The sequence below is a fragment of the Anser brachyrhynchus genome (genome assembly GCF_964034855.1).
Source record: "Anser brachyrhynchus genome assembly, chromosome: 16".
In the NCBI taxonomy this organism is placed as follows: Eukaryota; Metazoa; Chordata; class Aves; order Anseriformes; family Anatidae; genus Anser; species Anser brachyrhynchus.
The window spans coordinates 5,025,357-5,038,111 of record NC_137734.1 but is presented as its reverse complement, the minus strand read 5'-3'; the positions used below and the strand labels follow the sequence as shown (position 1 = coordinate 5,038,111).

Sequence of the window (12,755 nt, the reverse complement as noted above, 5' to 3'; positions counted from 1 at the left end):
AGTCATCCAAATATGTATAATGAAACATAAAGTGAATGGGGTGCATGAAAACCACTAGCCGATTGCATTTGCAGAGGGTCATTGATTCTTAGATCACAGTCCTGAGTACTGTGAGTTTGCAAACATCGCAGTGCCTGCTGCAGTTTTTGCGGAGGTCTGGGATAATAAAACATCCTCCTGAAACTAATGCTTGTTAGTACAAACTTCTGGGCAGTGGACAATACCCAAATCAAATGACAAAGTTCTCTAGCTGCTTATTTTCTTCTCATATATGAGAGACAAATGTTTGCCTAATGAAGAGGTAAAAGGATGGTCTGATTTTTTTTTTCCTGAAGTCTCTACCAGTATTTCAAACAGTTATGCACCTTTTTCTATTACATTTATGATTCCATTTATTTCAAAGGGATTTGGGGATGCCTAGTGTTTCGCAGGGTTTGGTACCCAGTATATAAGAGGAATGTGGAATTTAGACTTTGGAAACCACTCCAGCTCAGTCTGTGAAACTCAACAGGAGATGGTCTAAGAAATAACCGCTGCATATTAGCATTCTCCTATAAGAACTGCTTGAGATCCAATATGATATTTATTTTTTATTAAGCTTTCATACCCTGTGGGTATATGGGTAGTACATATTTTATATATACTGACTATTGTTTTTAGCAAAAGGTATGTTTGCTTCAAGAAGCTTCTATAGCATTCTGAGCAATCTATCTTCTCTGTTACAACTTCTGCATTGACTTAGTACACGAGTGTTGTCTTCCTGCGATATTTCTTTTACCTAAGTCACACATTTGTGAAACACTAAATGGAAATGTACAGGTACTGTAACGAAGACCAAAGGAATCTGTACCTGAAAAGTCACTTGCTGGCATTATTACTGATATGCAAGAGAGAGTGTAAAAATATTTTGGCCTATCCTTTGCATTGCATGATCTTGTACATAAAGACCTTCATTCTGTGGATGGAGGGAAAAGTTGCTAAAACGGATTTGTTGGTTAAAAACTACCATTCACTCTATTTTTCTAATATATGGCCATCTGTGTTTTCATGAACAGAAATCACGTGTTGCTGAAGGCAAAGCTGAAAAGGTCTTTTAGTTGCCATTGAAGAAACAGTTGAACTTCCATCTACCTCAAAGAATACCTACCTATATGTACTCCTGGCCATTTTAACGGTTCTCTCTAGTAAATCTGAAGGCTAGAAGATCAGTTGTCATGGGAACTGGCAACAGATGACTCAAAAAAAAAAACAAAATTAAATGTTGGCTTGATATCAACAGCTAATCTAGTGCCCTGCCAACTGAAATCACAGTTAACATGAACCATGCCTAACAAGCTGTGATTTGAACAGAGTTGCAGCCAAAGATAGAGTTTCTCACCCCATGAACAGGAGAAAATTTTAAAAATTGAAACTAATGAGGGGACCCAACAAGTCTGGAAACAGTGAAAGCTAAAAAAATATATTGATTATAATTGTTGGGTTAGAGCCTTCAGCAGCTATAAATCTGAGTTTCTTCTTTGACTTCAAAATCATGATATCAAATTAATTACCATTTCAAGATCTGTCTTAGCAGTTTCAGAATCCATAAGATTGATTTGCACTGGGACACAATCCAAAAATAATTTCAAATTGTGGTTTTAGCATGTTATCTAGAAAATCCAATTTGTATGCTATAAGTTATTTTGCAAAGGAACATCCTTAGCAATATCATTTTTAGACTTGGAATTTGATTGAATATGTTTTTTCTAAAGAATCACATATAGCTTCTTTTGTTCATTATCAGTGGACTGTAAGGCTTATAGGGATACACTAAGGCCTATAATTCAGAGAATGTGTAAAAATTTGTCTTTTACAGACAGTGATGGAAAATATGGTCTTGGTTAAGAACGATCAACTAATACTTGGCTCCTTCTAGTGACTGTTAAATTAACCCATATGGAGTGTAATAGAAAATAAAGCAGTCTTGAAATATCATAAGTGTGTGTTTAGAGCTTGTTTACATAAATACGGACTATGAAAATCCATGTAGTTTCACTACATGGGAAAGTGAAGTAGATTAATTAAACTTTAGTAACATCTATGTGGACATTCATGTCCAGAATTAAAGTGAGCTCGAGTTAATTTAGCTTTGCTCTTTTCCAAAGTAAATGAACCTAAACTATTTTAATTGAGAGTATTCATGCAAATTTAGTGTTGTTTAATTAAGCTACTCCAAGCACACACCATTAGATAATTTGGATTAGTTTTTGTAAGCACTGCCATATAAACAAGCCATTAAATTCACTTAAAGGACAACTTCTAAACTGAAATATCTTTGTGCGCAGTACTGTATCAGACTGGTTATTTAAATAAATGTACTTGACTTTTTATTTCGGGATTTCCCATATGCATTGTTGCCATGTTCTCTCTAGTGCTATTTCATATTCCAAGCTTCCTGCCTTTGGAACATTTTCTAACCCTACTACGATTTTGCTTTCTCAGACTATGTACCAGAATTGCCTACCACCACAACACAACAACCTGTACAACCACTTCAAAGTTTCAGAAGTTTTATACTGTTAGTGCAGTTTTGTTGTCACTAGTGGATTGCCAAAGTCTTGTTCAGAACCCAGGACAAATAGTTATTTAAAAATAAAAGCACTCTTTGGCTTGATATGTAATAACTCCAGTAGGACCACATTTGCCTTTTTACATATAGAAAAAGATACATAGGCCTTCTGAGTTCTCATCTCACATGCATCTAGATCAATTTAAGGTGAGGAACACATTCATATCAGTCTAATAAACCAACTGCACCTCCATGTTTCAAGTCCACACACAAAGGAAATGTAAGTCAGCCAAATCTACACTAAATAAATCCCTACGTTTGTGAAATCCTACATACATCTGTTTAAGGGAGTGGAAATGTACATCTATCTCAGCCTGCATATGAGGGAGCATAGACACAATCTGTTCCCTATGGCATCCTTCTTCTATGGAAGAAGAAGTTGAGGAGTAGACGATAAGAAGTGGAAGGCGAAATAGGCCTTTGCTGTAACAATGCAATGCCCTGATTAGTGAGTGCATCGGAGACATTGCAGACATGCTGTGGACTGCTTCTGAAAAAGTAATTTGTGACTGCCCTATCATGAAGCAAAGAGGGAGTTGTGCTAGAATATCATGTCTTCTGAGATTGTGCAATTTATGATCTTTGTTCAACACTGTGCCTAAAGGCACGATTTAGCCCATATTTTGTACATAGGCAATTCAAAGAAAAATAGATGCATGTACAGTTCACAGTTCTTCTGGCTTTTCTTCCACCACATATACAGGTACCTGCACTATGCATTATTAAGAGCAAAAAATGTTACAAACTTTATCTCACATACACCCATTTGCATTATATTCCCCATAGAATGTTCTATAAAGAATACAGCTGATGAATACAATTTTTTTTTTTTGGTAAAATCTTCTCTATCAGGATTGCTTATTTCCGTGAAGTGTTATACTAATTTAATATTGCTCTCTCTCTACTTTTTTTTGAGAGTTTTGACTTTTTAATGAAGCAAGGACCTTTTCTATAGGTTGTGTGTAGCCCTGAGCTGACCTTGGTGCTGAATAGTGGAGTGCTCTCTGGTACACTCTGATAAATCACTGGTACTTCTAGCGCTGATTGATAAAGATAAATGTATGTTTATGAGGATATATATCATGTTGGTATATCTTAGTCTTAGTGTCTGATTAATATAGAGCCTGTCTTAAATTCTTTAGTGATTTTTAAGGAGGCTAATCAAAAGAGACACAAAACGGTAGTCCATGAAAGCGTTGCTGAACAAAAATTCAACAATTCATGACACGCTGATTTGGATCTATGTACATGCATAAAAATATTAGCCAGTTTTAGTCATCTGAGCAATGAAAATATGCTTTCAAGGCTATGGGCCATGCAATGTACGATATGACAATAATCAGTTGTATAATGATTTATCACATATATGGAGGACTGAAGTCCGTGTTTTCAGAACTGACTACAAAAAAAACACATTTTCACACAGTGTGCTGTGTATAAATGAAAATGCAACACAGATTGTGAAGTGAAGCTCATACAATGTGAAAAGAGATTGTTGAAAAGCAGGAATGCTTCTTTGTGACATCACTCTTTTCACTATCATTTATGTTGGCTGGTGAAAAATTGGTCATCCATTTTTCAAGTTATCTCTGTGGTGATGAATGTTAGAAGTTACAAGGATCTTATTTTAACTGATGAGAAAAGAAAACCATATCTGATGCGATGCTATATAACATCTGTAAAGCTTCCCTGAAAATTTTGTTTGGAGGTCAAACTTGCAATTTCAGTTGCAAATAAAAATGTCATCCCAAGAAGTTAATCAATACCAGCTGTTGATTACAAACAACTGTTCCATTTCTGCTAGTTGTATTTTTTGTACGGAGACAAAATGAACATGGCTTACTATTTCTTGTTTCACAAAAGTTAATGTAGTAGTGTGGGTGATTTATAAGCTTCTAACTCTTCCAACTGTGGTCAAGTGGAATTTTCTATTGTGCTTCAGTGTTTCTGCCTGAAGGCTAAAAACATACATTTGGATATCTGTAAAAATATAGGTTAAAAATATAGGAAATAGTTGATGAATGTGGAATAATTGATGGATATGGACATGTATTTTATCTGTAAAAATCACAGGATGATCCAGGTTGGAAGGGATCTCAGATTATATAGTCCAATCCAAAGGTTCTTTGCAAGATGATCATGTTTCTAGTTTCTTAGAGGATGCTATGGTTGGAAAATAAATTGAATTATGAAGTTATATTGCGACTGCAGAAACAACAAGTGTACAGCGTGATTACATTTTTTTTTTAGTCTGTCAAATACCTTAAGATAAGCTCTTATTCCTGTGAAAATCTGTGACAGTAAATTAAGAAATGCAGTGTTGTGTCTTTCACGTCTTTTGGAGTACTACCTATCTATAATCAACTTAGAATCATTATCCATTTTTCATTCACAGAGTAATAATACTTTGCTGTATAGATAATCACAATAATGGTCAACAGAAATAAATATGATTTAGTGATGTGAGTGAATAATACCGGCAGAACCTTCCCTTTCCGTTGATTGCACCCTGATCCTCAAACGTAGAATAGTATTTTAGTTTGGTATTAAAATCAAGTTAGGAAATGCCAGAATTAAAGTTATTGTGGTAAAGCATTAATTCAGCCTCTCTATACAGTGTTTAACTGATGAAAAAATCCTTAATTGCAACGTCATATGCTTCTTCCTCTACAGGTAGCTTTTGTGCATCTAACTTCGGGTTCTTTTACGTACTTTCATGGTAGCTAACAAGCTGTATCAGTGACAGCTTTAAAAAGTGATATTTCCCATCCACTGTATTCATTCATAGGATTGTAACGAGTATTGATAGAAAGCCTTTGAATCATGACATTAGTGCAGCTGGAATATGGGATTTATCATTCTTCACCTATGCAGTTAAGACCAGGCTCTTTGATTTAAATAGTAGATCCGCATTACACTGAGCAGCTTCTGTTTGAAAAACTAACCATGAAGTGGAGCTAGCAATGGTATACTGTTAAAGTAATCATTTCAGACCCATGTAAAACAGATTTGCTACTATATATTCCCTGTTGGCTAAATTATGACTCTAGAGTCTTGACTGTGCTGGGAATAGGCAGCAGCTATCTCTTTCTGTACCCTAAACAAAAGGTAACTAATCTTCTCTTCCCCCTTACACCCACAGGGTTAACAAAAAGGGTAGCAATGCAAAACCACATATATAAGATATACATACAAACAGAACATATATGTAAATTCTCAGTCTTTCACCAATTCTCTCTTTCCCCTTTGCAGCAATTTCTAGGCTTGGACAGGATTTTATACAATCCAGTTGCATAACAACCATTCAGTGAACCATTAAATTGCTTACACGTACAACAAATTTTTGTGACAGATGATAAAAATAAAAAATGACAAAAGGCCTTGTTGTGAAAGCAAAAGGAAATTATTACCACATTTAAAAAAAAACAAAACAAAAAAAAAAACCAAAATTATCCTAATTAAGGCTGATCAAGAGACACGGAGATAGCATAGCTTTTGAAAATACTGTTTAGGACATTTAAAAGATGCTTCCAGGAATATACTGGAATATCTGATCTCTCTTTTTTTTTTTTTTTTTTTTTTTTTTTACTGACTGCCACATTATTTCCAAAACAGACTAGGTTACAAATGTTAATTATTGAAATAAGAACAAAGTACTCCAAGCATGTCAAGTGTATTCAAATGAAAAAGGCTTTAAAATCAGAGTTTCTGATTTAAGGAGTAATTGTTTCCAGTCTTTGGTTGCAAGGAAGGAAGACAGAAGAAATTCGTCTGATAGAAGAAGGAATCAAAATTTATGGATCAAAATTTAATCCGTACACAATTTATGAGTATTTAAGAAATACCAAATAAGTTATAGTCTTAATTTCATTAAAACCTGCTTAACAGGGATTCCTCAATTGCCAATTTTTCTTCAGTGTTCCCAAGTGACTACTGATTCTATTTTGAAGAGTTCTAAAATTAGCACTCAGCATTCTGATATACAGTCAAATTTTCAGTTTTCTTTCTTTCTTTCCTCTTTTTTTTTTTTTCCCCTTGAAAAACTGGAGGCAGAAGTAAAGCACCTTGGATTTTCAAGAGCCAATTTGTCCTTACCCATCCCTGCCAAAATGGAGAAACAAGCTTGGGTTCGGTATGCCGAGTCCGTGCTATGTCAACTGTTGCAGTCATGTAGCAAATGGTAAATTTGGCAATTCAACCTCTTTTTAATTGAAAGATACTTAAACAAACTGTGCAATGAAACAGTAGAAAATGGAATGTTACCCAGATTCAATAAAAGGGCTCACCATTTTTTGCCAGCAAAGAATACCGTATTTTCTAGTTGTAATCGAAGATCTACAATGTGCTCATACATAAACTAATGTCTTCTAACACAGAAATGCACTGACAGCAGAAATGTAGAATATTATATCCACGCAACATCACATGAAACATTTAGGATGCTTTACAAAATCCACATACCTGAAGTACGTTTACTAAAAACAGCTGAACAAAATCTTAGTTCTCCAGTACCTGGAGAACACCAAAGTGTATTAAGGGGGCCCAGATTCTTAAAGAGATATTTTAAAAAGGCATGAATTCAAATAGAGATTATTTATTCCTGCAGTGTAAATTGCCAGAGGTGCCTCGTATATGAAAGTGTAAAAATCAGAGTTCTGAGTCTCATGCAAAAAGGCAACATTGAAGTCTGCGTTAAGTCTCCTGTTAAGGAGGAAAACTTCTAAATTTTTTATGGTAATGGAAAACCTGAATCTGAATTTAATCCATTCTAAGCTTTTTGGTAAGCAAGAATATAAGACGTCAACCTTCTCAGCATGTTGATTCATTTGCTAGCACAGTCCTGTACCAAAAAATTCAACTTGCAGTTGAATTTTTGAATGTTCTCCGCAGTTTGCTTCAAAAACCCACCAGAATTACATGTGGCCAGGACACAATTCCTCCATTGGTTAACTACCAGTTCTTTTGACAGTAGTTCTTTGAGTAACAATTCGTATAAGCTCCTAAACCAGGAAAGGTCTCAGTTTTATTTTTCAGCAAAATATTTCAGAAGCTTTTGCTAGATTTCCAAACTTGTGTACCTAAATTTCAAGTAGTCATATGCTTAGCAAATGTGGATTTAAAACTCAAAGAAGCAAAGCATGTTTGCACATAAGGCATCTTACTGACAGATGAATCCTATTAACTTTGCTAAGACTATGTACTTAAATTTGAGCATATGTTTGGGAAGTTTGTTGGGTCAGATTTTTTAGTTTAATTCTGCTTAATATTTGTTATTTATATTTGAAAGTGAGGCCTTTGGTTGTCATAGCTTCTTTCCAGAAATTCAGCAAGTAAAAAGAGTGAAGCTGTACGCAGATTGCTGAAATAGTCATCGTCTTCTTTGTCTTTTTTCTTTAATTCATTTTAAGATATATTTGCCCTTTCCCTTCTACTTTATCTTTCACTTTTCCCCACTTTACCCAGCTGTCCAGTATTCTGATCGCAGCCTTATTTACCGCCCAAGTTTACATTCAGGAGTCATACAGGGAAAGGCTAGTCTTGCCAGCCATAAGGTGAAGAGTCTTGCAAGATGACTCAACGTGCTTCTTTCTCTTATGACACAGCACACAAAAATCATTAGACTTGCAGCACATGCCTGAGAGATTATTATAGGGAGTACTTGCTGAATAACAATTAGATTAATGGCTAGATGCTGATTGATGCGTCAGGATAATGCTCCCGAGGCAAACTGCTACTAAATAAAAAAAAAAAAAAAGATTTTTGTTTTCAACTTGTCATTGCATTTCCTTCTCTAAGATCTTTAATCTCTTCTCACATTACAGACATAATTACATAAAAAATAATCAGGAAATCCAGACTTATCTAAAAGTTTACCTTCCATATTTTTATACTGGCTCCCTTGCTAGAGAGAATCGGAAACATCTGAAATGCAAAAATTACATTCAGCAAATTCCTTAGCGAGAACATTTATGTATATTTATCGTGTATATATATATATATGTATATATACACAAAAATGTTGACCTAAGTTGTGCCGTTGACATTAATTAAAAGACTGCAAGTGATGTTAACAGTTATTGAAATAGTATTTCATTCAACTTTTTCTTTAAAATATCCCTCAGAGAGTAGCAGGCTTGTTTATGACTGGAAGTCTGTGTCTCTGTTTTACATATGTTCATTGAATTAAAATAAATCAATCTTACATTATCCATACAATTAGTACACTTTTTTAGAATAGGCAATGTACCTGAGTTGAAATGTATCAGTCAGTCACGGACTGCTTAAAGTATTATGGAAAATCAATGTAAACACTTGTAGAAGATGCATTGGAAAACTCAATAAGAGGAAAACAAAAGTTAATTTGCATTTAAATGGGCAAAAAGGCCTGATTTAGTTTAAATTCGTAAGAATTTTCTGAAATTTTGTTTAGATTTTCTCCCAGGATTTTGGAAATTCACTAGCCATTTTAAGAGCAAGAGGTATGCCTAGTGCTCAGAGGTGGGCCTGTTTGCCAGAACTGTATTTCAAGAATTACTTGACCTAAAATCTACAGAAGCAGTTACTGCTCAGTTTATTTGAGAGGTATTTTCCTTTAGAACTGAAAAATGATAACTTCAGAACATAGGTTTAATGCCCATCCATCTCTTAAGATGTAACATAATAGTGCTTGTTAGTAGGGACAAGATACTCCTGAGTAGTCAACAAAGAGCTGAAGCAGCTGCAGAATGAGATTTCAGCAGAGAACTCTGAATACTGCCTTATTTGAAAGTGTGGAAGAATTCCTGTGCCTGTGGTTTTGGCCAGATTTGTACAGACACCTTGCAAGCAACGTCCACCTAAAACAAGCACTGTTCTTCACCTTGATATTTTCTGCATCATCAGCAGAGAATACCTGAACAGAAGTCATTGTGGTTTTAAGTCTACTTTCGCCTTCATGTAACAAAGCCCGTGTTTTTAAATTTAGATGGTAATAATATGTTCTCAGTGACAAAATAATGTACAAAACCGTTCTGAGATACAGCTTGCTTCAAGTTGAGAGCAATGCAGCTGTTCACGGAGAGTCATCTCTTCTTGTTTCTTTTAAATCTAGAGCATCTGCCTTTCCAAAACACTTCAATGTTAAGTCTCCCTAATGAAGGCATTTAGGATGGCAGGAAGGAAAGACTGTTTTCCTGCGTTCTGGGAAGTATGGTTAAGACTGGGTGGGGAATAATATGAAATTTAAATAGTCTAGAAAAAATAGTAAGGGTAAAGCCCAGAGCAGGCTTTCACTACTGTAATTTAAGCTGGAATCTTTTCAAACACTGCTGAAGCAGTTTGCTGACATTGCTGTACGACAAAATTGCCTTGGGAGAAAGGAATCACAGGTTTGGTGTGGGAGCCGACCGAAAGTTAGTGGGGTTAGAGGCACTTTAAAGACCAAAACTCTCCAATGTGTTTGGTTCTGGTGCTAAATAGAGTCTAGAGGTCTCCTCCAGCATTTCCAGTGAAAAACCTATCTTGGTTAAGCAGTGACTTCCAGCTTCTTCTACAGGAGAAAAAAAAGAGAAACTTCTGTGACAAAGACAAGTTGGTTTGCAGATTTTCATCTGGTTCTTCATTTAGAAAACTGAGCCCAATTCTGAGCATTACGTGGGTTTTCACAGTTGCATACAGTATACTATTAATGATCCGGGCGCCTGTCAGTGAAGGCATGATTTTCATGGTTAAAATAGGAAATGTATTCATCTGTTTTACATAATATAAACAGACCTGGATAGAGCCCAAAGGGTCCATCCTTGTATTTCTATGCAACTTGAAAAGAAAAAAAGTGAAGGAGTTTCAAGGCAGAACAGAGGGTGAAAGGAAATAACTGGTTTCTTCCTTGGACTGAGCTGCTGCCTTCTGTGTGCTCCGAGCAAGCAGCAGCCCTCAGAGGTAAGTAACAAGGAATAGAAGAAATGAGTAAAAAAACTGGATAAATACCTACTTTCTGCTACTGATGTCTTATTTTGTTAAACTGATATATCATATTTACTTTGATTTTTAACTGAGGTGGGTGGACATTATCTGCTCCAGCCTTGGGCATTTTTTTTCTTAGTATTTCTGAGATTCTATATTGAGGGTATGCAGCTATGTTTTAAAGTGAAGGAATTAGGATTCCTATGATATTTTGCTTGTGATACAATATCGAGAATGTGTTATCTCTGTGATCATTAGGAATACAGGAGAAAATTCCATCGGATATCTTTTAGCTGACAAAGTGGGATTGTTTTTTCGTAGTTTGTGGTCTGAGAAATAATCATACATTTCATAACCATGAATGTATTCCTCCAAAACTAGGAAACATTGATGGTGCTGGCAGATTAATTTCATGACTGTCTATTACACTTGCTTGGTTTCGATATTGAAATATACACTTTTTCAACAGGGAGAGGGATTTATGTGTACAGTTATGTTGCAGAGAACCTGGGGCAGCAGGGAACAGAGGATTTTTCCTACTGCAAGTGCCACAATGCTTTTTAGTTTAGCTGTGTTGGATAGCTGATCCCTTTTCCCCGGCACTGATGGGAAAAATAGTTTTTATGAAAAATCCAGTAGTTTAAGAAAGTTTAGTTCTATGAGCTATTTAAATCTGATCAGGTACTCTAACAGTTGCCCACCATGTCTATGATTGCATTTTGCTTTGTATTCTGAAGATGCGGAATGTTTTTATGCTACCTAGTACTGAAGATATTGATGTATATTCATTTTCAATTCAATTTCAGTTGGAAATGAATATACATCACAACTGAAAAATCAGTTGAAAAAAGTGCATTTTGTAAAATGTGAATTTTTTCAATAGGGTATGATAAAACACATTGAAGCACTCAGAAGGAGATCCTATTTTATAAATTTGGATGTGCATTACAATTGAAATAAAGTGTCTGGTGAAATTAAATTCACATACTTCAAAAAAAAAGTCAATTCCCTTCCTTCCTCACTCTTCCTACACATTATTCATCTTGTATGTGAAAATCTGTTTGTGGCTTCCACAAAAAAGCAAAGCAAAAAGAAAGCCAAAGATGTTTTAGTTAAATAATGATTATTCTTCAGGATCCTTTTAAAGCACAAAAACAAAATGTTCCCCAGATACACAGAAAACATCACATACATAGTTTCAGATAATTACATGTTATATACCAGAAAGCCACTATATTAAGAGCACATTATTAAGATTTTAAAGGCAAGCACTGAAAACCTAGGAAATATCAGAATTACGGTTGCCTATGCAACCATCATTTGGTTCCTTGTGCACATGCATTAGGATGCAGCCTTTAATTGCATGATCACAGACATTTTTCTCTAGTGATCTATGAAGGCAGAAGTCTTAATGTGTTCAGAAGCTTTCCTGTAGTGCTTATCACTCCAGTACCTCCTCCAAAAAAGCCCTGAGTAGTGTGGGGCTGGTGTGTCCACCTTACATAGCTGCAGAGTGCGCACAGGATCAGACAGACTTCAGAGCTTCTGACTTTGACTGCCTCACTTGAGATGTACATACCGTGATTTTCCAGGATCATTTCATTAGGCAGCATTTTATATGCCTAAGAACTGTGTCTACTAAATTCTGTTGTGTCTACTAAATTCTGTTACCTACCTGAAAATTTGTATGTCAACCACAGTTTCAAGAGGAGCACTCCAATTAAATGACTTACTCCTGTGCCCCAGGGGCAGTCTGGCAGTGGAGGAGAGAGCCCAGTTCTCCGAGGCCACATTTAATAGCCTTACCTAGGAGCTCTGTCTACCTTTCCTCACGGTTCACTGACCCATTCACAACTCCAGCAGCAAAGCCATAATACAGTTTCTCAACGAATGACTATAGACTATCATGTAAGGAACCAAATTAAGATTATGTAGGCAAGAGCATGCATGTACGAGTTCTGGCAAAGACTTCAGAATACAAATTGATACAGCCCCAGACATTTTGCCAAGTAACATCAGATCAACATCACTATTTTGTCAGCAGCATTTCAGCCAGTAGTGCTACTGCAGAGAATAACAGGGTAACTGAAATGAACCCGCAGATTAGAATGAGGATGAAGCCTTTACCAGCACCCATCAGCTATTTTCCAGTACAGGAGCAGTGGTCCAAAATCCTGGCTTCCATCTGAGGCTCTGCAAGAGTCTG

General features: G+C 35.8%; 1 protein-coding gene across 6 annotated transcripts in view; it reads left to right on the top strand.

Moving 5' to 3' along the window:
- Positions 1-12,755, top strand: part of PHACTR3 (phosphatase and actin regulator 3) — a 112,675-nt gene that overhangs the window by 21,341 nt on the left and 78,579 nt on the right. Inside the window, exon 1 of one of the 6 annotated variants that reach the window (XM_080558150.1) lies at positions 6,351-10,525. The exons of 4 other annotated variants lie outside the window; for them this stretch is intronic. The gene's annotated coding sequence lies outside the window, so the exon portion shown is untranslated. Of the gene's footprint in view, positions 1-6,350; positions 10,526-12,755 lie in introns of those variants that run through there. One more of the 6 variants, XM_080558151.1, reaches the window with a different exon arrangement.